General features: G+C 41.1%; 1 protein-coding gene across 2 annotated transcripts in view; it reads left to right on the top strand.

Annotated features, from left to right (window-relative positions):
* The first annotated feature begins 6,356 nt into the window (after positions 1-6,356).
* Positions 6,357-24,919, top strand: part of cpne4b (copine IVb) — a 286,135-nt gene continuing 267,572 nt past the window's right edge. Inside the window, exon 1 of one of the 2 annotated variants that reach the window (XM_078419794.1) lies at positions 6,357-6,579. The gene's annotated coding sequence lies outside the window, so the exon portion shown is untranslated. Of the gene's footprint in view, positions 6,580-8,174; positions 8,245-24,919 lie in introns of those variants that run through there. The other variant, XM_078419814.1, reaches the window with a different exon arrangement.

Below are 24,919 nucleotides of genomic sequence, written 5' to 3'. Positions count from 1 at the left end.
AGTATAGGAGCAAAGAGGTCCTGCAGTTGTACAGGGCCCTAGTGAGACCGCACCTGGAGTACTGTGTACAGTTTTGGTCTCCAAATTTGAGGAAGGATATTCTTGCTATTGAGGGCGTGCAGCGTAGGTTTACTAGGTTAATTCCCGGAATGGCGGGACTGTCATATGTTGAAAGACTGGAGCGACTAGGCTTGTATACACTGGAATTTAGAAGGATTAGAGGGGATCTTATCGAAACATATAAGATTATTAAGGGGTTGGACACGTTAGAGGCAGGAAACATGTTCCCAATGTTGGGGGAGTCCAGAACCAGTGGCCACAGTTTAAGAATAAGGGGTAGGCCATTTAGAACGGAGATGAGGAAAAACTTTTACAGTCAGAGAGTTGTAAAACTGTGGAATTCTCTGCCTCAGAAGGCAGTGGAGGCCAATTCTCTGAATGCATTCAAGAGAGAGCTAGATAGAGCTCTTAAGGATAGCAGAGTATGGTGAGAAGGCAGGAACGGGATACTGATTGAGAATGATCAGCCATGATCACATTGAATGGTGGTGCTGGCTCGAAGGGCCGAATGGCCTACTCCTGCACCTATTGTCTATTGTCTATAGAGATACAGCGTGGAAACGGGCCCTTCGGCCCACCGAGTGCATACCAACCAGCAATTACCCCCATACACTAGCACTATCCTACACACTAGGAACAATTAAGTTTTCCTGAAGCCAATGAACCTACATACCAGTACGTCTGTGGAGTGTAGGCGGAAACTGGAGCAACTAGAGAAAACCCAGGCAGTCACATGGAGAATGTACAAACTCCGTATGGACAGCACCCGTAGACAGGATCAAATCTGGGTCTCTGGTGCTGCAAGGCAGCAACGCTACCACTGCACCACTGTGCCACCCCTAAATTGATGGGAATGTGGAGATAATAAGGAAGGTTAGGATCAGATTAGTGTTAGATCAAATAGGTGCTTGTTGGTCAGCAGAGAGTATGTATCGATGTACGGCCTGTTTCCATACTGTATCTCTCTCTATGACTCATGGTATGTAATAGCTTTCCGTGCTGCTGTGTTTTCTTCATTACAATAGTGACCACCTTCAAAGCGAATTCATTGGCTGTAAACTGCTATGGGAATTCCTTAATTGGCTGGAGAAAGTATAATAGAATGAAAAACCTGTACCTCATTCAGCATAATCCTTTGCATTCACATTCCATGCAGCAGAATGTGTTGCTAGCATCTCATTCACGTGTCCTTAATAAATTTATTGAATTTGATTTACCTTTCTTGACAATTTATGGAAAAAGGGGCAGAAGATAGCTCTGGCATTTAAGATCAAGGAGAATCCAAAGAGATTATATAAATACATTACGAGAAAGAGGGTAACTCGAGAGAGAGAGTAGGGCCCCTCAGAAACCAAAGAGGTCATCTGTGTGGAGCAGCAGGAGATGGGTACAACATGAAGAGTAGTGGCCCCTGTGGAACACCACTAGTCACCTGTAGCCAACCAGAAAAAATACTTTTATTTCCACACTCTGCCTTCTGCCATTCAGTCAACCACTTAAATGGGTAGACACAAATATGCTGGAGTAACTCAGTGGGTCAGACAGCATCTCGAGGGAGAAGGAATGGGTGATGTTTCGAGTCGATGTGGTGTAATCAAGTAGCCATTACAGATGTGGTTGGGAATTAAATATTCTATGATACATTTACTTGGGCAAAATGAAAAAAACAGAAATTAAGCAGAATGGGCCTATGTGATCTAGAGCTTAAAAGTGTTCTTGATTGACATCATAAATGTTCTCAATTATGACTTTGTGCTGATAATGGACTAATAGTCAATGCTAATGTTGTGGACACCATTACATTTAATTTATGAATGGTACAGCACTGAACAAGACAATTTGGACTTGGAGTCATGAAAACAGGCTCTTTGCCCCATAATCTGAACTAACCATCATACTTTCATTTTGATTAATCTGTACTTTTATTAAACTCTCCTTGCATTCCCATCAATTTCTTCCCCCTCCCCTTCCCAAATAATCCACTTACCTACATGCTAACTTGACAACTTGGGGATGTGGGTCACAAGGAGAACATACAAAACTTCACACAGACAGTACTGAAGGTCATGTTTGAAAATGAGGCAGCAGTTCTACCAGCTGAGTCTGCCTACCCTTAACTGAAGAACAGTTGCCCCATTAGACCTGCATCCTTGTTTTCTCCCATGCCCCTGAAATTTATTTTCTCATTATATTAGCTAGCTTTTAAAGAAAAATTTGAAAAAATGTTTTAATTGCCCAGCATTCTTAATGCTAACCTTTCTTTGGATACTAGACTTGATGTAAAGCCTCAGCCATGAAGTAATGGCCAATGAAGTTCGAAGATTCTATGGCTTATATCTACTATTTTCTTGGGTTCTGTGCTCATAACTGCATACAAAGTTAATCCTTTTTGTCGATTTCTGGACATTTTATCAATCACCTAAAACATAATTCATCATTCTCAACCCTTGAGCTGTTGGAAGTGATCTAACCTTATTTACTCTATACCAAAGCTTTCATTTGAAAAGTATTTTTCTTGGCCTTATCTGCTTTAAGGAGAACAATTTTAGATCTCCTGTTAGCAGTATTCCTGTTTAATTAAGAACCACGGCTTGGGACAAAGGGTCAAACATGACATGCAAATAAATAATTTTAAAAGGTTAATTACCCCAAAAGATTCTTGGGATGGGGGGTTGCGGTCAAAAGTGAAAAATATCTGATCCACAGTGTTTCATAAATTTACAGCTAGGCTTATTTTAGCTTTTTCACATTTTTCAATCAGATGATGCAACACTAAGTATTTTATGATAAACGTTTTAAGGCTTATATTGAATACCTTTTATAGTCCTTCTGACTGAGGGACAAGTGAGCATACTTCAATTTTTTTCTGATTTCCCAAGTTATCCTTGCTTGATTTGAAAGTCATTTCATAATTTAGAAATTATAATTTCATAGCAAGTCACAATTGAAAATAGGTTGCAAAATTAGATTGATCAAGTGATATGTGACAAAAGAATTCTAGATATTTTGATACTGATCTCAACATTTAATCTTTAATTTACTTGCATAAATTCAAATGAGGACCACAAAAGGTTATTTTAGCATAGTTTAGTTTAATTCTTCTTCTTCTTATCGTGTCCACTGTGACACTGTGAAGAAGTTTAACTAAAAGATGCAGCATGGAAACAGGCCATTCGGCCCACTGAATCTATGCTTACTATCAACCACCTGTTCATTAATTCTATGTTATTATCTTAATATTAATCCCACTTTTATATCTACTCTCTACACACTAGGGGCAATTTACAGGGGCCAGTTATTCTACAAACCCACACATCTTTGGAATGTGGGAGGAAACTGGAGCACCCATATGAAATCCGGTGGTAAAAGGGAGAATGTGCAAACGCCACACAGACAGCACCTAAAGTCAGGATCAAACCCAGGTCTCTATCACTGTGAAGCAGCAGTTCTACCAGCTGTGCCACTGTGCCACTCTTTGTTTATCATTGTTGCTTCTCTTAATAAATAAATTCCCTGATTGGCAAATATAGGTTCATGTGCCCTTCCACTTTAAAAAATATATCCCCCACCCACTAATAGGTTGGTTGAGCTATCTTAAAGTAGCAGCCATGGTTGGATTAGGAACGTTGCATCTGAGTCAGAGTTGTCAGTTGAGACTCACTTCAGAGACTTGAACACAAAAATCCAAGCTGATGCTTCAGTGTATTATTTATAGAGCACTACTCCAAATGTGGAATTGTTTAGACAAATTATTGATACAAGGCCTTATTGGCCACCTTCAGCACAAGTAAAAGATCCTATGGAAATATTTTGAAGAAAATATATTCTTTGACCAACCTGAATGGTCACTGTTACATAGATATTTGTGGGATCATGCTATTCTCAAATAAGCTTCTGTATTTTTCTATATCGCAACACTTCATATAATTCAGGATGTTGCTGTACATGATGCAAGCCTTTAAGTAACTAGAATGTAACGTGATGCTGTCATCTTTTGACATGTGATTACTGTTGATTTACTCACATTGGAAATATATTTTAAAAACAGGAGCAATTTTACTTAATATTTTAATCTTTTACGAATTTTATAGCAATGAGGAAAATAAAACTTCTTTCATGTTTTCAGATGGATTTCCTTTACGTTTTTGTTCGCGTTGCTTTTTCTGCAGACACATCCCTTGCTTTATGTGAGATGCTGTGAAACGGACTGAAGCTGTCTTGGAACAGATCCAAGTATATGTCCATTTGTAGTGGGCCAAGTAGGCCAAAATAACGACAAGTAGGCAAGGTTAACGAAAGCATGTTTACTGTATCTCTGGAACTCCAAAAGGGAATGAGAGTCATGCGGTCCTTGACCTTTATACTCCCGGCCGAAGTCCGCCTCCTGTTGATGGGAATTCTATTATGAGTCTGGCACCATAATGGACTCAAATGATTGAGAAGGACTTCTACGCTCTTTGCATAATGATATGACAAGTAGAGATGTAGAAACGAGGAACTGCAAATGCCGGTTTACACAAAAGGACACAAAGTGCTGGAGTAACTCAGCGGGTCAGGCAGCGTCTCTAGAGAACATGGATGGGTGAGGTTTCAGGTCAGGTGCGGAGGGGAGAAGAAATCTGGAAAAGGGGAGAGGCAGGGCAAAACAAGGCAGGTAATAGTTGTAGAGCACCAGCAATCACAGAGGGGATACAGTGTGAGAGGGTTTCATAAAACGAAGCATTCTTGCAGAGCTGTTTGGACTACAAGTATTCACTTGGGCACTCTGCTCTTCAAAACAATTGTGTAATGTTTCATGTCCACCCAAGAGCACACAGGGTCTCAGTTTAGTATCTCATGTGAAAGGTGGCATCTTCGATGATGCAGCACTCAATCAATAGTGAATTAGAGCATCAGCCTAATATTTTGTGCTCAGGTTTCCCTGCAGACAACTGGACATTTAATAAACAGGATATCCAGTGAAGATTGGGAATTGAAGGGACTGGCTATAAGGCTTTTATGAAGGGAACAGATGCTACAAAGTTTAAGAGGACGTTTATGCAATATAATAGTGGTTCATTGGTCATAAGGTCATAAGTGATAAGAGAAGAATTAGGCCATTCGGCCCATCAAGTCGATGCCATTCATTCATGGCTGATCTATCTCACCTCCATTCTACTGTCTTCCCCCATCGCCCTAACACCCATACTAATCAATAATCTATCTTGGAAAGAATTATTGGGAGGAAGAGATGGGGATTAATAGCAGGGGAAAGGTATGGCTGGGCAGGGCATGGAGGGATTTGAAATAAGGACTGAGCATTTGTTGCTAACTTTCTTGGATACAAGGAGATAGTGTGGCCTGGAGGTAACAGGAGATGTAAATACTAACTGTGCCTAGAATAGATCTGGACCTTGAATTTAAAACCATGGAGAATTGAGACATTGAGAGAGAAGAGCAATACTTTCATCACATTGTTTATATCGATTTCACACAGAACTTGAGATTGTCTTTCTCCACACACTTGAAACCAGAATTCCTGGCCAATTCACCAATGCAGTAGCAAGGGGGTAATGTAAAGTTGTAGGTGTTGTTTTTCGAATGAGGGTTCAAGATCCAATTGCTCCAATTTGAGGAGGACTAGCAGAGGCATTCTTGGTGTCCTGGCCAAAATGTATATAAGCATGAAATAGAATTAAGAGTATACTAACTGCCTTTTCGAGCCAACTGTGACATTGAATGGTGGTGCTGGCTCGAAGGGCCGAATGGCCTACTCCTGCACCTATTGTCTATTGTCTATTGATGGCTCAAATATGCCTTTTCTATGACCGTGTTCCTCAAGTTCACTTATCCAGTCCATCATCCTCATCTCTATTAGTTATTCAACGTCCACTTCTCATCTTCGAATGTGCTCAAAGACTGGACGTTGCAATGAATTTACCTCTTGTGTAAAGAAATTTCTTAATGTTTCAATTTCATTTCATCTTGAGATAATGACCCATCAACATGCTTTAAAAAAAGAAAGCTGATGTGTTTATTACCCACATTGCTGTTATACCAAGTTGACTACTGACTTAAATGCAACAATGGCCACACTTTAAAGGCATTTAATCAGCAGTAACGTGTTTTGCTATGGCGTTGTAGGCGCTATTTAGATGCTTGACAAGACCAGCTTGTCAAAAGAACATGAATGGAATTATTTTGTTTAAGTCGGTCCAGCAAGCGACCAAGCTGCAGAGGGCGCTGGTGTTGTATCTTGGAACATGTTCTCTGAAGAAATAAGGCTGTGATTTTTTTTCAAAAAGGAAAGCTTGAGAAAGCGCTGAGTGGTGTCTCTGGCTGTCAACGCTCTGCGCGTTCAACCCGCCAGAGCCTTTCGTCCCAACCGCAGCGACGAGCATGGATTGCATCTCCCACCACTGGATCCCCAGTCCTGACCACACACCTCGCTCCTGCTGAAGTGGGCTGAGGAGATTGAAGAAAAGTACACCGGTCGCCTTCTGGAACCTAGCGGGCTTTTACCGAGCATTTCCAAAGCAGGTAATTTATTGTCATTTCGAAAATTTCTTAATTTCCCATTTTGTTTCACAATTGCTGAGTAACTTTGCAAAGTAAAACTCAGCTGCACACTTTTATTGATCCCATGCAAAAAGGGGGATGTCACAGATTTTAGCCACTAATTTCGCTTCTGCAAACCTGGTTTTATTTTGTAAGAATCAGTTATTTTAAATTGCAGTGAAATTCTCCTGGAACTCTGCAGAATGGCTGGGGGGCTGGAAGCTACCTTGTCATCAGACCAAATCCACTTTGTGCTCTCAATTCTTGCCAGTGTTAAGGAATTTAAGAGGAACGGCGGTTCCCCTCTTTTCAACAGAGGACGCTGATTGGAAGGAGGGAAATCCATAACAGATTAAGTCCAGCTGAAAGGATCTCTGTTTCAAAGCTAAATGGATAATATCTTAAAACAATCGATGGGCACCGGTACAGAGCGATTGTTGCCACTTTTTAATGAATAGCAGGTGCACTGGAACACGCCTAATGATTGCCCTGTCGATATCATGAAGTCGGAACGTTCAGAGTGTGTTTGAAGATGATGATCCCGCTTGAGGAAGATGCATGGCATCTAATCAAACTATTCTCGGTTTCTTTCCAAGGACGTGGTCGAGTTTTAGAAATAAAGATTTTAGGATAAAATGAGTATCAAACTTTATCCTCCCGAACCCCGCACCCTGGCCACAGTTGCTTTGAAGTACGAGGCAATGACATTGTTGTAACTAGGGTGAGTGTGGGAGTGAAATTACTGATTTGGACATTATTTACAATGCCAAATAAATGACTAAAGTACTCGATTAAATGTCTTAATTCCAGAAACGCCTCCAACGGTGTATTTAGGAGATCGTATGTTTTGTTGGGATTGGTAGCGCAGCACTGAACTCTGAAACCCGGCTGTTTATGGGCAGAAGTTTTATAAATAGTGGCAGCAATTGATTGTGAAGCTAGATGAATGATGATTGAATGAACAATTTAATGCCCATTCAGTTTAATTTATCTTGATGAATTTGTATCCAGAGGGATAAAATCACAGCATTAGCGTTCTATGCATCCAACAAATGTTTGCAAACTTTTGTACCACATTTAAACAATTTAAATACACATTTTTTCTTCAAAGTATCACTGGGAATTGAACAACAAAGATGTGTGGATTCATTTACCATTGATTTTTTTTAACCTGAGCAGTGGTTGAGTTATTGAGTTTGTAACTTGGATTCAAAGGTCTTTTATTAACACGTGTATCAAATTTCGGTACAATGATATTCCTATTATCGTATAGCCATACTAAAAAAAAGCAACAAGACACACAACTGCATAAAAGTTAACATAAACATCCACCACAGTGGATTCCCCACATTCCTCACTATGATGGAAGGCAATAAAGTCTAATGTTCTTCCCTCATTTTTGGATTCGGATTGACCATTGGAATTCTTGTTTGTGAATGAGCAAAACAGTGAACTGAATGGAAACCAAAGATTTATAAACAGAGCTGGGAAAACAGATACAATGATAAAGCATTGTAGAAGAAACACCCAGGAAAAAATATCTTTTTTTGTAGGAAGGAACTGCAGATGCTGGTTTAAACTGAAGATAGACACAAAATGCTGGAGTAACTCAGCGGGACAGGCAGCATCTCTGCATAGAAGGAATGGGTGAGCCTTCTTGAGACTGAATATAGACTGAATAAAATATCTTGCCTGTTTTTTATTAGGCTTTCATCATTTAAATCTAGAATAATACAAATGCTTTAACTGCTGTTTCGCATGAATATGATCTGAACTTTTCATTGCTTCTCTTAAATCTTTGTAATGATGTTAGTAAGGTTTGTACAGTTTTCTGAGGGAGAGAGAAAACTTTTGAGTAGATTTTGCTTAAGACAAAAACTGAGTGGTTTACTCCATACCAGTCGTAAAATAATAAAGTGCCTGCAGTTTTGTGGAAGAAACACTTTAATGTTATGATTTTTCTAAAATACATCTACTGACACATTTAACTTTATAGTGATGATTCAAAATAATGTCAGGGTTCCAGTTTGAGGCAGGAAAATGCAGTCAATGGAATTAGTGATGGGCGGGGGGCGGGGGGCGGGGGGGGGGGAGAAATGTTTATTAAATTGTAAAATTTGGCAAATCCACTGGGACAAATTGGAATACTAATGTTTAAAAATCAAATATTTGATGGGACTCTAGCAACCTGTATAATGTAAAATGTGAGAATTGTGGTGAAGTGTTCCTTGTCAAAATGTTATGTTTTGTACTATAACATGGAACAAGCTTCACATTTTAGTCATCATTAGAGTCTAATGTACTAGAAGTAACTAACACGCTCGATCTATGCTGATCCATGACTGGAAACTTATGTGTAGTAGACTTTGTGACGGGGAAGTGAGTGAATTGAATACAATATGTTTGTTTAGTTTAATCCTTTCCCATTCAGTTTGGTAGGATAGCTCGCAGGGATATCCTAGTGATATGATTTGTGTCAGCAGTATCTCGGGGGATAACACTTAAAAATTGAGCTGATGTCCAGGTGTTGAGAGTGTGCTGGACTGGTAGAGGTACTGAGCTTGTTTATTTTCTTAAATGGGCTTGGTACAATATTAAAGATCAAGGAAATTATCAACTGTGTCCAAGCCATTATTTAATCTTCAACCAGTGTGACTAGAAACTGATGTTTTGTTATGTTGATGCGTGTGCGAGCTTGCTGTGTACAGATTGATTTACAAAATTTTCTACCATTATTTGACGCAAAGTGTTTTCGGGCATACTGAAAGGGAGGTAAAAGACACTAGAGAAATGCAAATCTTCCAATTTGGTTGGTTTGTAAACTTAATGATTAGTACTTTAACATTGGCATAATTAAGCATTAATTTTGTGATTTTCTTCTTGAGCTGGGGATTGAGTTATCTGACTGCACCAATGCTGTGTAGCCAGCCCTAAACAATGTGCATTCCAATTAGTAGGAAAAGGAAGGGATGGGTCACAATTTGCCAAATCAAAGCATCTTTCAGTGTGATGTTTGAGTTATTTCGTACACCATTTATTTCCAGGTCTTGTACTGTAAGTGCCATCTGGATGGGCAGGGGATGTAGGGTTACTGGCAACCTGGGAGCCCATAGAATGATGAAGCATCTTATGCCATGAGAATTCTTTACAGAGAAAGCAGTGGGTGCTTTGGAGACTTATCAGAAAGAAATGAGACAAAATAAACCTAAGATGAAATGTTTTAAAGTTAACAGCATTTGCCAATTTGATTGAAAATGAGACCGAAGAATTTAAATTGCTCCCTGTCTGCTACAATGAGATTCATCAGCATTTCATTAACAATCACTGCATGAATTAATCAGCCAAGAGGATTCTGAGGGACTGAGAAACGTTGGAAGGGTGTTTGACCTAACCTTGATATTTTTTGTACATTAAGTTCCTACAGAAAGCCCAAACTTTCTGTGGTGTGCCTGCCTGCAATTCAACCAATCCTTTGGGAGGTTGGGGTTGAGATGCAAGCAAGGTGAATTCAGCACTGGTTAAATGGAACAGCTAGCTTTCCATTAACATCACAAAATTTGAGCATTAAATGCAACCTGTGTGAAATTCCTTTGTCAGAAATGGCTTAGTTTTGGTCTTGGCTGATTTTAGTGTTTGCCTTGGTGTTATCTACAGTTGGCAGGTATGCATTAGGTATTTTTCTTGACAAGTATTTCTTTTCCACTTCCAGATTTGGCTTGCACTTTTCAAGTGGCAATTCCCATTTGGAGGGTATTTTATTTCAATTTTCCATCAGTTCACTTCACTGGAGAAAAGGAATCAGTGAAGTTTCAGGTGGAGACCTTTCTTTAGACTGAGGAGAGCGAATAAAAAGGTGCAGGTTCCCTTTCCCCTGGCTCTCAGTTTGAAGAAAGGTGTCAACCTGAAATGTCACCTATTCCTTTTCTCCAGAGATGCTGCCTAACCCGTTGACTTGCTCTAGCATTTTGTGTCTATCTTCGATGTAAACCACCAGTTCCTCCCAACACTGTGCATGTTCCCTTGCTTCAACCCAATTTGTTCAGCAAAGAGGATAGTGATACAACATGGGACCTGGAATCGTACGGCATAGGAACAGGCTTTTCGTCCCACAATGTCTGTGCCAAACATATCATGTTAAATGAATTTTGTGCACCAGATCCATATCACTCCATTTCTTGAATGAATGAATGATGCTTTATTGTCACATGTGACAAATCACAGTGATGTTCTTCGTTTCGCCCACCCAAGGTATGCAAAGAGTCGCCACATAAAGGGCGCCTACAAAGTTATGTATCCCATTTTAACACAAAGCATTGTGAACATATTCTATTGTGGTCCCCCTTAGTTCTCGGTGGTCCCCCCACGTTGGGTCCCCCTTTGTTCTCTCTCACGATGGTCCCCCCCACACTGGGTCCTCATTTGTTCTCGGTGGGGCACCCAAGCTCCGGCACTCACTTGGCCCTTTCTCGACCACCGGTGCCATTGGCCTCAACCGTCTTCACTTGACCTCGACTGCTGACCCCTTCCGGTAGCTCGAACACCCGCCTGACCTCGAACGCTGGCCAGAACCTCCTCTCCGATTGCCGGCCCAACCACGACCACCGTCACCCTCATTGACCGTCAGCCCAACCTCCTCGACGGCTCCGACCCAGAGTCTGGCCGCGGGGATCCGCTGCCTGGCTTCTCCGCAGCCTCCTGTGAGGCATCAGCTCATCTAAAAGCATCTTAAATATCACTATCATATCTGCCACTCCTGGCAGTGTGTTCCAGGCACCCACCACTCTGTGTAAATAAAAAAACATTGCGTTGCAAGTCTGCTTTGAGTAGGCTTCTGACTGTCTACCCGATCTGTGTCTCTCATACTTTTACATACTTCTGTCAGATATCCAGACAGAATAGCACAATTCTCCACAAGTGGCTAATGTACCTTTAGGAATGCAATGAAAACATCCTCACAACTGACGCTGTATACCCATTAAATTGATATCTTAGTTTCAAACTGCTTGGGCTGTACCTGTTGAAAATGGAGCTTAAGTTATTAGTGTAACACTTCGCCTCTGTTTTTGCTGAGAGATTGGGGTTCAACTTTGATGCTGAGGGTCCTTATTGGGCAGTTTTGAGTTTGAGTTCCACCTCAAAATCCTGAGCACAAACAAAAATCAGCATTCTTTAGTTGAGATATTAAACCTGCTGTTTCAAGTGGAGTTAAAAGATTCTATGGCATTTAGAGAGTGTTAGTTATGGCTCTTAGGGCTAACGGAATCAAGGGATATGGGGAGAAAGCAGGAACGGGGTCCTGATTTTGGATGATCAACTATGATCATATTGAACGGCGGTGCTGGATCGAAGGGTCGAATGGTCTCCTATTTTCTATGTTTCTATGTTTCTATTCTGAAGGCAAAACAGGGGTTGCCTCCAGTGTCCTCTGCAATGTTTATTCCTGAATCGACATTGTGAAATAGCAGCAGTTTGGCCAGATATTCTGTTTATGGGAGAAGGGGGTATGTGAATTCACAGCTGTCTTTCTTAAATTCTAGTAGGACACTACATTTCAAAATCTATCTTACTGGCTGTAGAGCACTTTGAGATTTCATCAAAATCATTAATATCACTGAATTAATCCACTTCCTTGTTTTTACTCTTTGAAATAAATTAGTATACAAAAGTTGAGCAATTTACAAAGACAAAGAAGGGATACAGCAAAGAACATGTTTTGGAGGGAGGGCCAGATCAATTTCTTTTAACTAGAATCATGAGAAGCATTTAGAGATATATGGCATAGAGTGGAAAGGAGTTAACAACACAGCAATGATCAGTGGGATATTATGATTTATGTATGTTCAAAACTAGCAAATAGCTGGAGGCTAAGTTGAAATTATTGACCAGAATCATTACTTGTATGCCTTAAATCTTAATTATCTTCCTGAAAGTGTTATTCCATTGTTGCATGTAATCTTTGAATGTCCTTCAGTTGAGATATTAAACCTGGTAGACACAAAATGCTGGAGTAACTCGGTGGGTCAGGCAGCATCTCTGGAGAAAAGGAATAGATGATGTTTCGGGTCGAGATCCTTGTTCAGACTGAAAGTCAGGTGAGAGGGAAAGTAAAGGTTCGAAAAGGTACAAAGAACAAATGAATTAAAGGTAGGAAAAGAATAAATCAAAGTCAGCACCGATGATCAAGGAAAGGTGGAGCACACAATGGTTCAAAGTTGGCTGTGGAAAATGTGATAATTATGAGATACAAACAGTGGAACTAATCTTAGAGTGATACAGTGTGGAAACAGGCCCTTTGGCCCAACTTTCCCACACTGGCCAGCATGTCCCACCTGCACTAGTCCCATCTGCATGTGTTTGGCCCATATCCCTCAACCTGTCCTATCCATGTACCTGTCTGACTGTTTCTTAAACGTTCGGATAGTCCCAGCGTCAACTACCTCTTCTTGCAGCTTGTTCCATACGCCCACCACCCTTTTGGGTGAAAAAGTTACCCCTCAGATTCCTGTGATCTACTTGATCTATTCTACTCATGATTTTATACACCTCTACAAGAACACCCCCTCATCCTCCTGTGCTCCAAGGAATAGAGTCCCAGTCTACTCAACCTCTCCCCACAGACCCTCTAGTCCTGGCAACATCCTCATAAATCTTCACTGTAGCCTCTCCAGCTTGAAAACATATTTCCTATAACATGATGCCCAGAACTAAACACAATACTCTAAATGCAGCCTCACCAACATCTTGTACAACTGCAACATGACCTCCCAACCTCTATGCTCAAAACTCTGACTAATGAAGGCCAATGTGCCAAAAGCCTTTTTGACCATCCTACTATCTACCTGCGACTCCACCTTCAAGGAACCCTGCACCTGCACTCCTAGATCCCTCTGCTCGACAACACTCCCCAGAGCCCTACCATTCACTGTGTAGGTTTTGCCCATGTTAGACTTCCCAAAATGCAACATCTCACATTTCTCTGTATTAAATTCCATCAACCATTTCTCAGCCCATCTGGCCAACCAATCATGATCCTGTTGCAATCTTTCACAACCATCTTCACTATCTGCAGAACCACCCACTTTTGTATCATCTACAAACGTGCTAATCTTGCCATGTTATCATCCAAATCATTGATATAGATGACAAACAGTAACGGGTCCAACACCAAACCCTGAGGCACACCAGGATGACAGTGAAACTAGTAGGACGACTAGGCGGGGGAGGGACGGAGAGACGGAGAGAGAGGGAATGCAACGGTTGCTTGAAATTAGAGAAATCAATATTCATACTGCTGGGTTTGTAAAAGGATTTATTATTAAACCTGGTGATTGAGGTGGAATTGAAGGATTCTACTTATACCTGAGGTATGATTCTTCAGTTCCTATAGCATTGGTGTGATTTTAACATTTAAGACTTTGCATTTTGCCACATAATTATCAATTGCATTATGGAATAGAAATTCAAAAAAATATTCTTTCACCAGACTATCTATTTTTTTTAAAACAAGCCTGTACATGAGTGTAATTTAAGGTTATCAAAATGGGCTGACAGAATTGTTTGGTCCAGCCAGCCTTGGTGTTTGGTTCAGTCTGAAGAAGGGTCTCGACTTGAAACGTCGCCCATTCCTTCTCTCCAGAGATGCTGCCTGTCTTGCTGAGTTACTCCAGCATTTTGTGTCTACCTTCGTTGTTTGGTGAGCCAGCTATACCATTGTTGCTCTTCATACACTCGTCTGCGTCAACAGCAAATCTGCTAAAACTGTCTGCAGACCAGTGAAACCCTGCAGAGTGCTGGGGGGGTCCTCCAGCCAAAGAAATGCAAACTCCACCTCTGGTGAGCTTTTGGCTGTTTATACCACACCTCGATATTAACTGCTATCAAAACTGCCAACAGACCTGTGAATGTCTGTGATAGAAACATTGAAAAACAATCAAAAACTATTATCAATTAAGCATACTATTGAAACAATTTTAGTAAAAAAATAAACATAATTAAAACAATATTTATACAATTTAATTTGACAATTAATACATTTAACTCGATTCAAAATGTCAATGACATGAAAATTGTTTATCTTGCTCGGAAGCATTAATTTCCACTGAAATGAATGGAGTTGTCAAACCTGGTGCCAGGTCTAACCTGCTGCAGGCTCAGGGCCCAGATTTCACTCGTGTAACTGCTGGGAAGCTGCAGGAAGTTGGCAGTGGATCCAGGAGGAATTACTCTTGCATTGGAACACAACTGGAATGATGACAACGAGGACCAAGTGGGAAGTTCGGGACTTCTGCGTTTGTCTGAATGGGCCTCACAAATGAATGAATGAATAAGTTTATTGGCCAAGTATGTGCATATACAAGGAATGTGCCTTGGTGCTCCACTCACAAATGACAACACAAACATACAGTTAACAATTAAGAATAAAGCATAAACACATCACAACAATAAGGATACAACATTACGGTCTAAACATGTGGGTGAAAATAACCAGAACAAAAAGAGACTACAGACTTTGGTTATCGAGTAGAACTACTACTCGTGGAAAAAAAAGCTGATTTTATGTCTGGCTGTGGCTGCTTTGACAGTCCAGAGTCACCTTCCAGAGGGAAGTGCTTCAAAGATTTTGTGGCCAGTGTGAGAGGGGTCAGAGATGATCTTGCCCGCTCGCTTCCTGGCCCTTGCAGTGTACACACAAGAGATTCACATTGTCAGTGTGGCAATGAAAAATATGTACCTTTTTATTTGACCTGCTTGCCCTTTCTGGACTAGTTTGATTAAATTACTACATTGCAACTTGCTGCCAGCCATTTGCCTATCTATATATGGCTACTACAGTGGTGATCTGTCTGCTTCTTGCCACAGTTGCTGGAGAACTTGTGCTAAATTATTGCATCTACTTTATTTTGACTGGAGATTTTTTGCTTGATGTTATGTTGCATTTTGTTTTAAATTAAAATTAATACAGTAGCATTCAGTGTCTGAATATGATGAGAGTTCCTGTTTAGGATAATTATATAAAACATATTGTTATTCATTTGGTAATTGAGAGTAGTTTCTGAGATTAACAACTACTCTGACATGATAATAATCTGGGGAAATAGTTAACGGGACCAATTGGTATCCATAGATTAAATCTGAGGCTCAGCCCCCTGCTTGCATTTGGGTATAAAATGGTGCAGCAACTTGAGACAGAAGTGGATCTAGCATTGCTCCCTATTTCACCAGGTCTGTCATTTTCCTGCATTTGCCACAGCCTAGTGGATATTACACGTTGAGTTGAAGGGCGTAGGAGCCGCTGTGACGAATGGCAGACCCATTAAATATCTGGCCACAGCCAAAACTGGTCATGTTGTGAATGTTAGCAGAATAATTTCTGATTCTGCGATTCAGATTGTTGTCTTGTACCATAATAGACAATAGACAATAGACAATAGGTGCAGGAGTAAGCCATTCGGCCCTTCGAGCCAGCACCGCCATTCAATGTGATCATGGCTGATCATTCACAATCAGTACCCCGTTCCTGCCAGTAATAATAATAATAATATAACCAATTCATTGTACATTGTCACCTGTCAATAGACAATAGACAATAGACAATAGGTGCAGGAGTAGGCCATTCAGCCCTTCGAGCCAGCACCGCCATTCAATGCGATCATGGCTGATCACTCTCAATCAGTACCCCGTTCCTGCCTTCTCCCCATACCCCCTCACTCCGCTATCCTTAAGAGCTCTATCCAGCTCTCTCTTGAAAGCATCCAACGAACTGGCCTCCACTGCCTTCTGAGGCAGAGAATTCCACACCTTCACCACCCTCTGACTGAAAAAGTTCTTCCTCATCTCCGTTCTAAATGGCCTACCCCTTATTCTCAAACTGTGGCCCCTTGTTCTGGACTCCCCCAACATTGGGAACATGTTATCTGCCTCTAATGTGTCCAATCCCCTAATTATCTTATATGTTTCAATAAGATCCCCCCTCATCCTTCTAAATTCCAGTGTATACAAGCCCAATCGCTCCAGCCTTTCAACATACGACAGTCCCGCCATTCCGGGAATTAACCTAGTGAACCTACGCTGCACGCCCTCCATAGAATGTACCGTCAACACTTCTCAAGGGCATTTCGGATGGTCAATAAATGTTGGCTTGACAATTTGAACCCACATCCCATAAAATATAGTGGTAAAAAACAGTTGGTAAGCAATACTGGTGGAATTTACTGGAATCGGAGGCACTTTTATTTTACTGCGTATCAGTTTTGTTTATATTTTTGCCTAGTTAACTAGAAACCGATGGCATGCTGCCTTCATGACACATTGCGGTTAGAATCAATGTAGGAATCCTCGAGGCACAATTAGTGTTCTCAGTTAGGAAAAGAGAACTGCTGCCAAGATTGGCACCAGACTTGATCCCTGCTCTTTCACAAGCGACTTGCTCTCAGCTGGGAAAGAAATAGGAACTCCACAGCTTGCTCCATGTTCCTGAGTTAGCATGGGGGAATCCAGGCAAGCATTTTCACTTATGCCGTTCACTGATGAGTGAGCATCTTGGCAGAGTCTGGCTAGGCAGAGGTGCTTGCTAAATAATTAATACTGCACTCGAGGAAGCCTGTTGACGATAATGCAACCTATATATTTGTGGAAGGGAGGAATTAATCATGAATGAAAGAACTTTAGATCTCTTACAATACAAGAGATCATTTGGCTCAGTGTGTCCAAACCAGTTGACAAAAAGCTTAAATCGCTTAATCCCACTACTTTGTGGTCTGTGTCCTTGTGGGTTAATGTACATCAAGAACCTAATTAAGTTTCTTGCATCTGGAAGGATAAATCAGAAAGAAAAGATTCATGTTTGTGATGATATTTAAATAGCACCTACCCAGAGGATTTTCAAAGTAAGGGCTATAGTGCATGGAGTCACACAAAAGGGTTTCAAGAAAATAATTTAATTTGGTGATGGAATATTATTGATATAATTTTATTTGGTAATTATTTGCATTAGGGATGGCTGTTAAAGTACTTGATCCATTAAATTGCATTTATTGAATCAATTAAGATCTAAATGTTTATTTTTAAATTTCTTGATAATTGTTTTCCTTGAATGAAAAATATTTTCCAAGGTTTTTCTTTTAACCAAAATCATGAGTTTTAATTTCCTAAAATGATTGAAAATGTTGGCAGTCGCATGGTTCACTAGGGGGGTGCAGAATAATTAATTGGCTGGGAAGTTGTCGAATCCTGTGAAGGCATTCGGGCCTTGAACCGCAATATATTTACAATGAGGAGAAGCGTACGATCAGGACCAACAAAAACAACAAACTGTACAGTGACTTTAAACATCTGCAAATGTCAGCCAGAATTCTGTGAGTGGCACCCCTGCATTACGGTTGGAAATCACTGGGTGCCAAGTCTCCAGCTCCATGGCAAACAAAATAAAAACTGCTCAGTACTGAGAAAGTGCTGTCTGTCCTCACTAAGCAGATGTGAAGAAGTGTGTGTGTAAGTTCCCTCTGGTGTCCAGGCTATTATTTAATCCTCACTCAGAACTGGGAAAGGGATTGTTTGTCTGTCATGACATTACTGTATGTGGCTCGTGGCTGGGTACAAATTGGATCCTTTCTATTCTTCAGTTACTGTCCTATCAAAACACTTCTTAGACTACAGCCCATCTTGTGATCAGAACAGGTGACTAAAATGCAGTCACAGGAGACTGCAGATGCTGGAATCTTCAGCAGAAAAAGGAAAGCTGTTGGAGGAACTCAGCGGGTCAGGAGGTACCTGTGGAGGGAAATACACATCCAATATTTTGGGTCGAAATCCTTTACCTGAACTGAAAGAATGGAGGAGAAGTTGCCAATGTGAAGAGTTGACAGAGAGGAGTGGAAAAGGGCTAACGTGATAGGTGGATCCAGGTAAGGATGGGTTGATTAGCAGATAAGAGACAGGCGGGGGAGAGAAATTCAGAGATATTGAGAGACTGGGGGGAGAGAAGTGGAGAATAATATGCTGTGGATTTTGGAATGCATTTTCTTGGGGTCTTTTTATATTTTGAATGCAGTAAAATGTCCCGGGGAGGCACAAGAAACTGCAAATGCTAGAATCTTGAGCAATGCACAGTGTTGGAGGCACACATCAGATTAGGCAGCATCTGTGGAGGAAATGGACAGATGTTTGGGACACTCCTTCAGAGATCGAGGAAAGATACTGATTTCTTGATCTCTGTTTCCGTCACATATATATATACATATATGTGATATATGACGTCTGCTATACGATACGATACGATAGAACTTTATTTATCCCAGGAGGGAAATTGATCTGCCAACAGTCATAAAAAAAACAAAAAATACATGAAACATGAAATTAAAGTGAGGAGTGGAAAGGCTTGGGCGATGTGCAAAGATTGAGGAGGTGGGGTGGGGGAGGGAGCTGACTCCTTCCATTACCTTGACTCCTCTCAACCTGCCTCTTGCCAGGCTGCCATCAGCAGCATCTGTTCCAAAGATGAGGCTTTCCACCCTTGGACATTTGAGACGTCCTATTTCTTCAGTAAATGTGGTTTTCCCCCACTGCTGCTGTGGATGGATCCTTCACACATCCCTTTTGTGTTCTGCAGTTCTGCTCTCGCTCTCGCTCTCACTCCCTCCCCTCCCACCTGCAAGGGAACAAGGATAAAAGGAGAGAATTCCCCTGGTCCTTGCCCCTTGCCTTTCGACCCACCAGCCTCTGCAACCAACACTTCATTCTCTGACATTTCTTCCACCTTCAATCACCTTCACCATCTGATCATTTCTACCCATCCACACCCCTTTTTGCTTTCCTTCGAGACCACTCTATTTGCAACAACTTGATTTACTCATTCCTTCTCACACAACCCTCCCCAGGTACTTTCCCCAACAAGTCTGAAGAAGGGTTTTGACCCGAAACGTTGCCCATTCCTTCTCTCCAGAGATGCTGCTTGTCCCGCTGAGTTACTCCAGCATTTTGTCTACTTTCCCCAACAACATCTGCCCCCATAGCTTCCTCTCACTTCGATCCAGGGGCAACCTTCTTGGTGAGACAGGTTTACATGGACCTCCTCTAACATCTACTGCCTTCAGTGCTCCCGATGTGGTCTCCTTTACCAAAGCATAGCGAGACCAAGCATAGTCCCGGTGACTATTTCACTGAATACTTGCCCTCTGTCCAACATGGCTTGCTGGATTTCCCAGTTGCTAACCATTTTATTTTTTTCCTGTTCCAATGCTGACCTTTCTCTCCTTGACCTACTCCATTGCCAGAGAGAGGCCACATGCAAACTTACAATAGCACCTCGTATCCCACTTGGGTAGCTTACAGCCCAATGGTATGAACAATTGAATTCTCCAATATCAAGTGATATCCAGTAATATCCCTCCACCCACCCACCCACCCACTGCTTCAGTCGCCCTGCTCCTTGTCCCACATTTGTATTCTCATCTCCAATCCCTGAGCCCTCCATTTCCCTTTTATCCCCCCTCGTCCCTCTCCCTCCCTTTACTTCCACCCAAATCCATCCCTTCGGTTTTACATTGCACTCCACCTCTACTCTCTTTATCTGACACCCCTTTGTCCTCTTTTTGCTGCTAGCCTTTATCACTTCCTCTACCCATCTGCCTATCAAACCCAACCCCTCCTCACCTGTATCCACCTATCACCCGCCAGGCTATGTCCGCCTCCCACCTTATTTATCAGCATTTCCCCCTCTACTCAATTAGTCTGAAGATTGGTCCCAACACGAAATGTCATCTGTCTATTCCCTCCACAGATGCTGTCTGACCCACTGAGTTCCTTCGGAACTTTGTGCTTTGCAATTAATGTCCCAACGTGCTGCATTGGAGCATTGCCAAATGATAATTTGACACTAAGCCATTCAAGGAGGTGTTAGGGAAGATGAACAAATGCTTGGTCAAGCAAATTAATTTTAAGCAGTATCTTAAGAGAAAAGTGAAGCAAAGCAAGCAAATGGTCTTGGTATCAAGATCATCATGTGCAATAATAGATTGTGATTAACCACCTGATCTTCACATAAGATTGCGATCTAATATCATTAAAATTAACCACCCTGAATTATAAAGAGCTATTCTGAGAAGCATAGAAATAATAAGTATGGAGATCATGATTAATTACAGTGTCTCCCATTATTTTCTTGATCAGATCAAAAGCAGATGTGATAAGATTTGAAATGCAATTTTTGATTGCTAATGATGATAAAGGGACAATCTTGAGAGGATTTGACATTTCACAAATACGTGTATAAAATCTCAGGCTAAGAGAGTTCTTGATTAATTGTGACTACTTATTAATTTATATTAAGATGGCTCCGAAAGCATTGCGCCCCCGGTTTAGATGCACGGTTGCAGAAATGATGGTAGTTGGCAGGTTATTAATCTGGAGGTTGATGCTTGTTGAATTGATGTCGCATTGTCCCGCAAGATTCAAACTCGTCATCAATCACGGTGGTACCAGCCACTGATTGCTACTTATGAACTAAATGTAATTTTGCCCCATGTGACCCCGAATATGTGTCGCACATGAGCAGCACCAAACTAATGAACAGGCTGTTACGTTCCTCAGCATCCACATCAGATTTGCAATGATCGCAACAATTGACAAAAATTACGCCAAAGCCGGAGTGAAGATGTTAGTAGGAAATAGCACAATCTCTAATTAATCTATTGTTAAATCCAAGAACATTGTTATGCAATTTTCGTATTGGCAACCAAGTTAATGTCTTATTAGTATGAAGAAGGGTTCCAACCTTGAACAAGTTTGCAGATGACACAAAGCTGGGTGGCAGTGTAAACTGCGAAGAAGATGTTAGGAGGTTGCAGGGTGACCTGGACAGGTTGAGTGAGTGGGCAGATGCATGGCAGATGCAGTATAATGTAGAGATATGTGAGGTTATCCACTTTGGCGGCAAAAACAAGGAGGCAGATTATTATCTCAATGGTGTCAGGTTAGGTAAGGGGGAAGGGCAGCGAGACCTGGGTGTCCTTGTACACCAGTCACTGAAAGTTGGCGTACAGGTAACAGGCAGTGAAGACAGCAAATGGCATGTTGGCCTTCATAACGAGAGGATATCAGTATAAGAGTAAGGAGGTTCATCTGCAGTTGTATAGTGCCCTGGTAAGACCACATCTGGAATATTGTGTACAGTTTTGGTCTCCTAATTTGAGGAAAGACATCTTTGTAATTGAGGCAGTGCAGCGTAGGTTCACGAGATTGCTCCCTGGGATGGCGGGACTGTCATATGAGGAAAAATTGAAAAGACTAGGCTTGTATTCACTGGACTTTAGAAGGATGAAAGGGGATCTTATAGAGACATATAAAATTGTAAAGACTGGAAAAGCTAGATGCAGGAAAAATGTTCCCAATGTTGGGGGAGTCCAGAACCAGGGGCCACAGTCTTAGAATAAAGGGGAGGCCATTTAAAACTGAGGTGAGAAGGAACTTTTTCACCCAGAGAATTGTGAATTTGTGGAATTCTCTGCCACAGAGGGCAGCGGAGGCCAAATCACCGGATGAATTTAAGAGAGTGTTAGAAAGAGCTCTAGGGGCTAGTGGAATCAAGAGATATGGGGAGAAGGCAGGCACGGGTTACTGATTGTGGATGATCAGCTATGATCACAATGAATGGCGGTGCTGGCTCGAAGAGCTGAATGGCCCCCTCCTGCATCTATTTTCTATGTTTCTATGTGTGAGGCTGTGTCTCACGAATCTGAGTTTTTTAGAAGATGTGATCAAAAAGTTGGCTGAGGGCAGAACTGTAGGCATTGTATACTGTATATGGATTTCAACAAGGCATTTAACAGAATTTTGCATGGTACGTTGCTCTGGAAGGTTAAATTACATGGGATCCAATGAGAAATAGCTGACTGGATAGAACATTGACTTAATGGAGGGAAGTAGAAGATGATGGCGGAAGGTTGTTTTTTGGATTGGAGGCCTGTGACTAGTGGTGCGCCTCAGGGTTTGGTGCTGGGCTCATTGCTGTTTGTCATCTATATCAATGATTTGGATTAGAACATATAGGCATGATTTATAATTTTGCAGATGACACTAAAGTGGGTGGTACAAAAGATAGTGAGGATGGTTGTCAAAAATTGCAGCAGGATCTTGATCGGTTGGGCAGGTGGGCTGAGGAATGGTTGATAGAGTTTAATACAAAGAAGTGCGATGTGTTGCATTTCGGAAAGTCTAACCAGGGCAGAACTACACAGTGAATGGCATTGTTGTAGAGCAAATGGATCTAGGAGTACAGGTATATAGTTCCTTGAAAGTTGCGTCACAGGTAAACAGTGTGGTCAAGTAAGGTTTTGGCACAATGGCCTTCATCAGTCAAAGTATTGACTATAGAAGTTAGGAGGTCATATTACTGTTATATAAGACATTGGTGAGGCGACTTTTAGAGAATTGTGTTCAGTTTTTGTCACCATGTTATAGGAAATATGTTGTCAAGCTGGAAAAGTTGCAGAGAAGATTTACAAGATGTTTCCAGCACTGGAGGGCCTGAGGTATAAGGAGAGGTTAAGCAGGCTATGACTTAAACTTTGGAATGCAGGAGGATGAGGAGTGATCTTATAGAAGTGTACAAAATTATGAGAGGAATAGATCAGGTAAATGCACAGTCTTTTAACCAGAGTAGAGGAATCAAGAACCAGAAGAGATAGGTTTAAGATAAGGGAGAAAAGATTTAATCAGAATCTGAGGGGCAACGTTTTACACAAAGGGTGGTAGATGTATGGAACGAGTTGCCGGAGGAGGTAGTTGAGGCAGGTACGATCACAATTGTTTAAGAAACATTTAGACAGGTACATGGATAGGATAGGTTTAGAGGGATATGGGCCAAAGATCGGCCTTTCATGTAGATGGCACATGTTGTTCAATGTGGGCAAATTGGGCTGAAAGGGCCTGCTTCCCTGCTGTATGACTCTGAGTCTAAATAATTAGTGGGCTAGGCAATATTTGTGGAAACAGAAACAGATTTATTGCTTCAGGTCAAAGACCCAAAATGCTGGAAACCCTCAGCAAAGTAATTAAAGAAAACACAAGGACACATGGATAGGCGACCTTTCGAGTCTGGACCCTTCGTCAGTCTTATGAAAGCTCCTGGCCCAAAATGTTGCCTATGCAATGTTCTCCAGAGATGCTGCCTGTCCTGCTGAGGTACTCCAGCACTTTGTATGTGTCCATGTGTCCTCTTTAACTATTTGCTGAGGGTTTAAATTTTTGTTGTTGTTGTAAATCAGCATCTGCAGTTCCTTGGGCGTGGGCGTGGGGAAGAGAGTGGAAGTTTTGTTGCCTCCATCACAGTGAGGGGGTGTTTGGAGTCACTGTGATGGATGTTTGTGTTGGGGTTATGTGTCTTGTGTTCTTTTTTGTATGACTGCTATGTAGTTTCGTTCGGTACCTTGGTACCGAATGACAAATAAAGCTCTGTTGAACTGTTGTGTCAGCAAATTAGGTGGCATCCGTTCTGATGCTGAGCCTTGGACCTGAATTGTTAATTTTGCTTGTCTTTCCAGCTTGCTGTTTCCAACATTTGCTGTTATTATTTGATTTCCAGCATCAGCAGTTTTGTTCTTTTGATTTTTAAGCGATAAATAAAATTGCCTCGGTTGATAGAGAAGTTAGCTAGATAATTCCATTCGAAACACTCACTGGGTGTGATGTGGTGTGATGTTGCAATGGGGGTCCTAATCTTTTTGTTCATTGCACTACTGTGCAAGAGAAACAGAATATAAAGAGGTGATTCAGCTAAACCTTTGAGGACAATTATCTTGTTCTCTCCTCAAATAACCAAGAATCATAGTGCTGTTACCAAGAATGCTTATTCCCCTAAATTAGGGAAATAATTTATTGCAAAACATTATGAGGGTTTAATGGTGTCATACAATCTGAACTGTAAAATGAAAGACATCAGTCATTACAATATGATGATGGGAAAATAATCATGAATGCACTATTTGAGATGAAAATTTCTTAACAATTATTTTAACGAGTCTTTTATGATTTATTAGCAAGCACACTGGGAAACTAGAGATTCATCATTTCTCATCCAATTAAAATGTTCCTGAGTCTATTTGTAAGTACTCATATCTTTATTGCAAAACAAAATCTAAGATTGCTGTTTGATTGATTTCCCACCTTTGAAATAAACCTATGATTTATATGAATTATTTTGATCATTGCAGTTGATATATTTCATGTTTGCGATATAACCTGCAGTATAAGACATTATACAGGTGAAGTCTACCTGATAAATCTACTCTTTTTAGGTATTGTTTGATCTCAAAGTGTAGGTTTAAAC

The sequence above is a fragment of the Rhinoraja longicauda genome, chromosome 2 (assembly GCF_053455715.1).
Source record: "Rhinoraja longicauda isolate Sanriku21f chromosome 2, sRhiLon1.1, whole genome shotgun sequence".
Classification (NCBI taxonomy): Eukaryota; Metazoa; Chordata; class Chondrichthyes; order Rajiformes; family Arhynchobatidae; genus Rhinoraja; species Rhinoraja longicauda.
The sequence above is the reverse complement of the archived record's forward strand: the minus strand, read 5'-3'. Positions and strand labels throughout refer to the sequence as shown.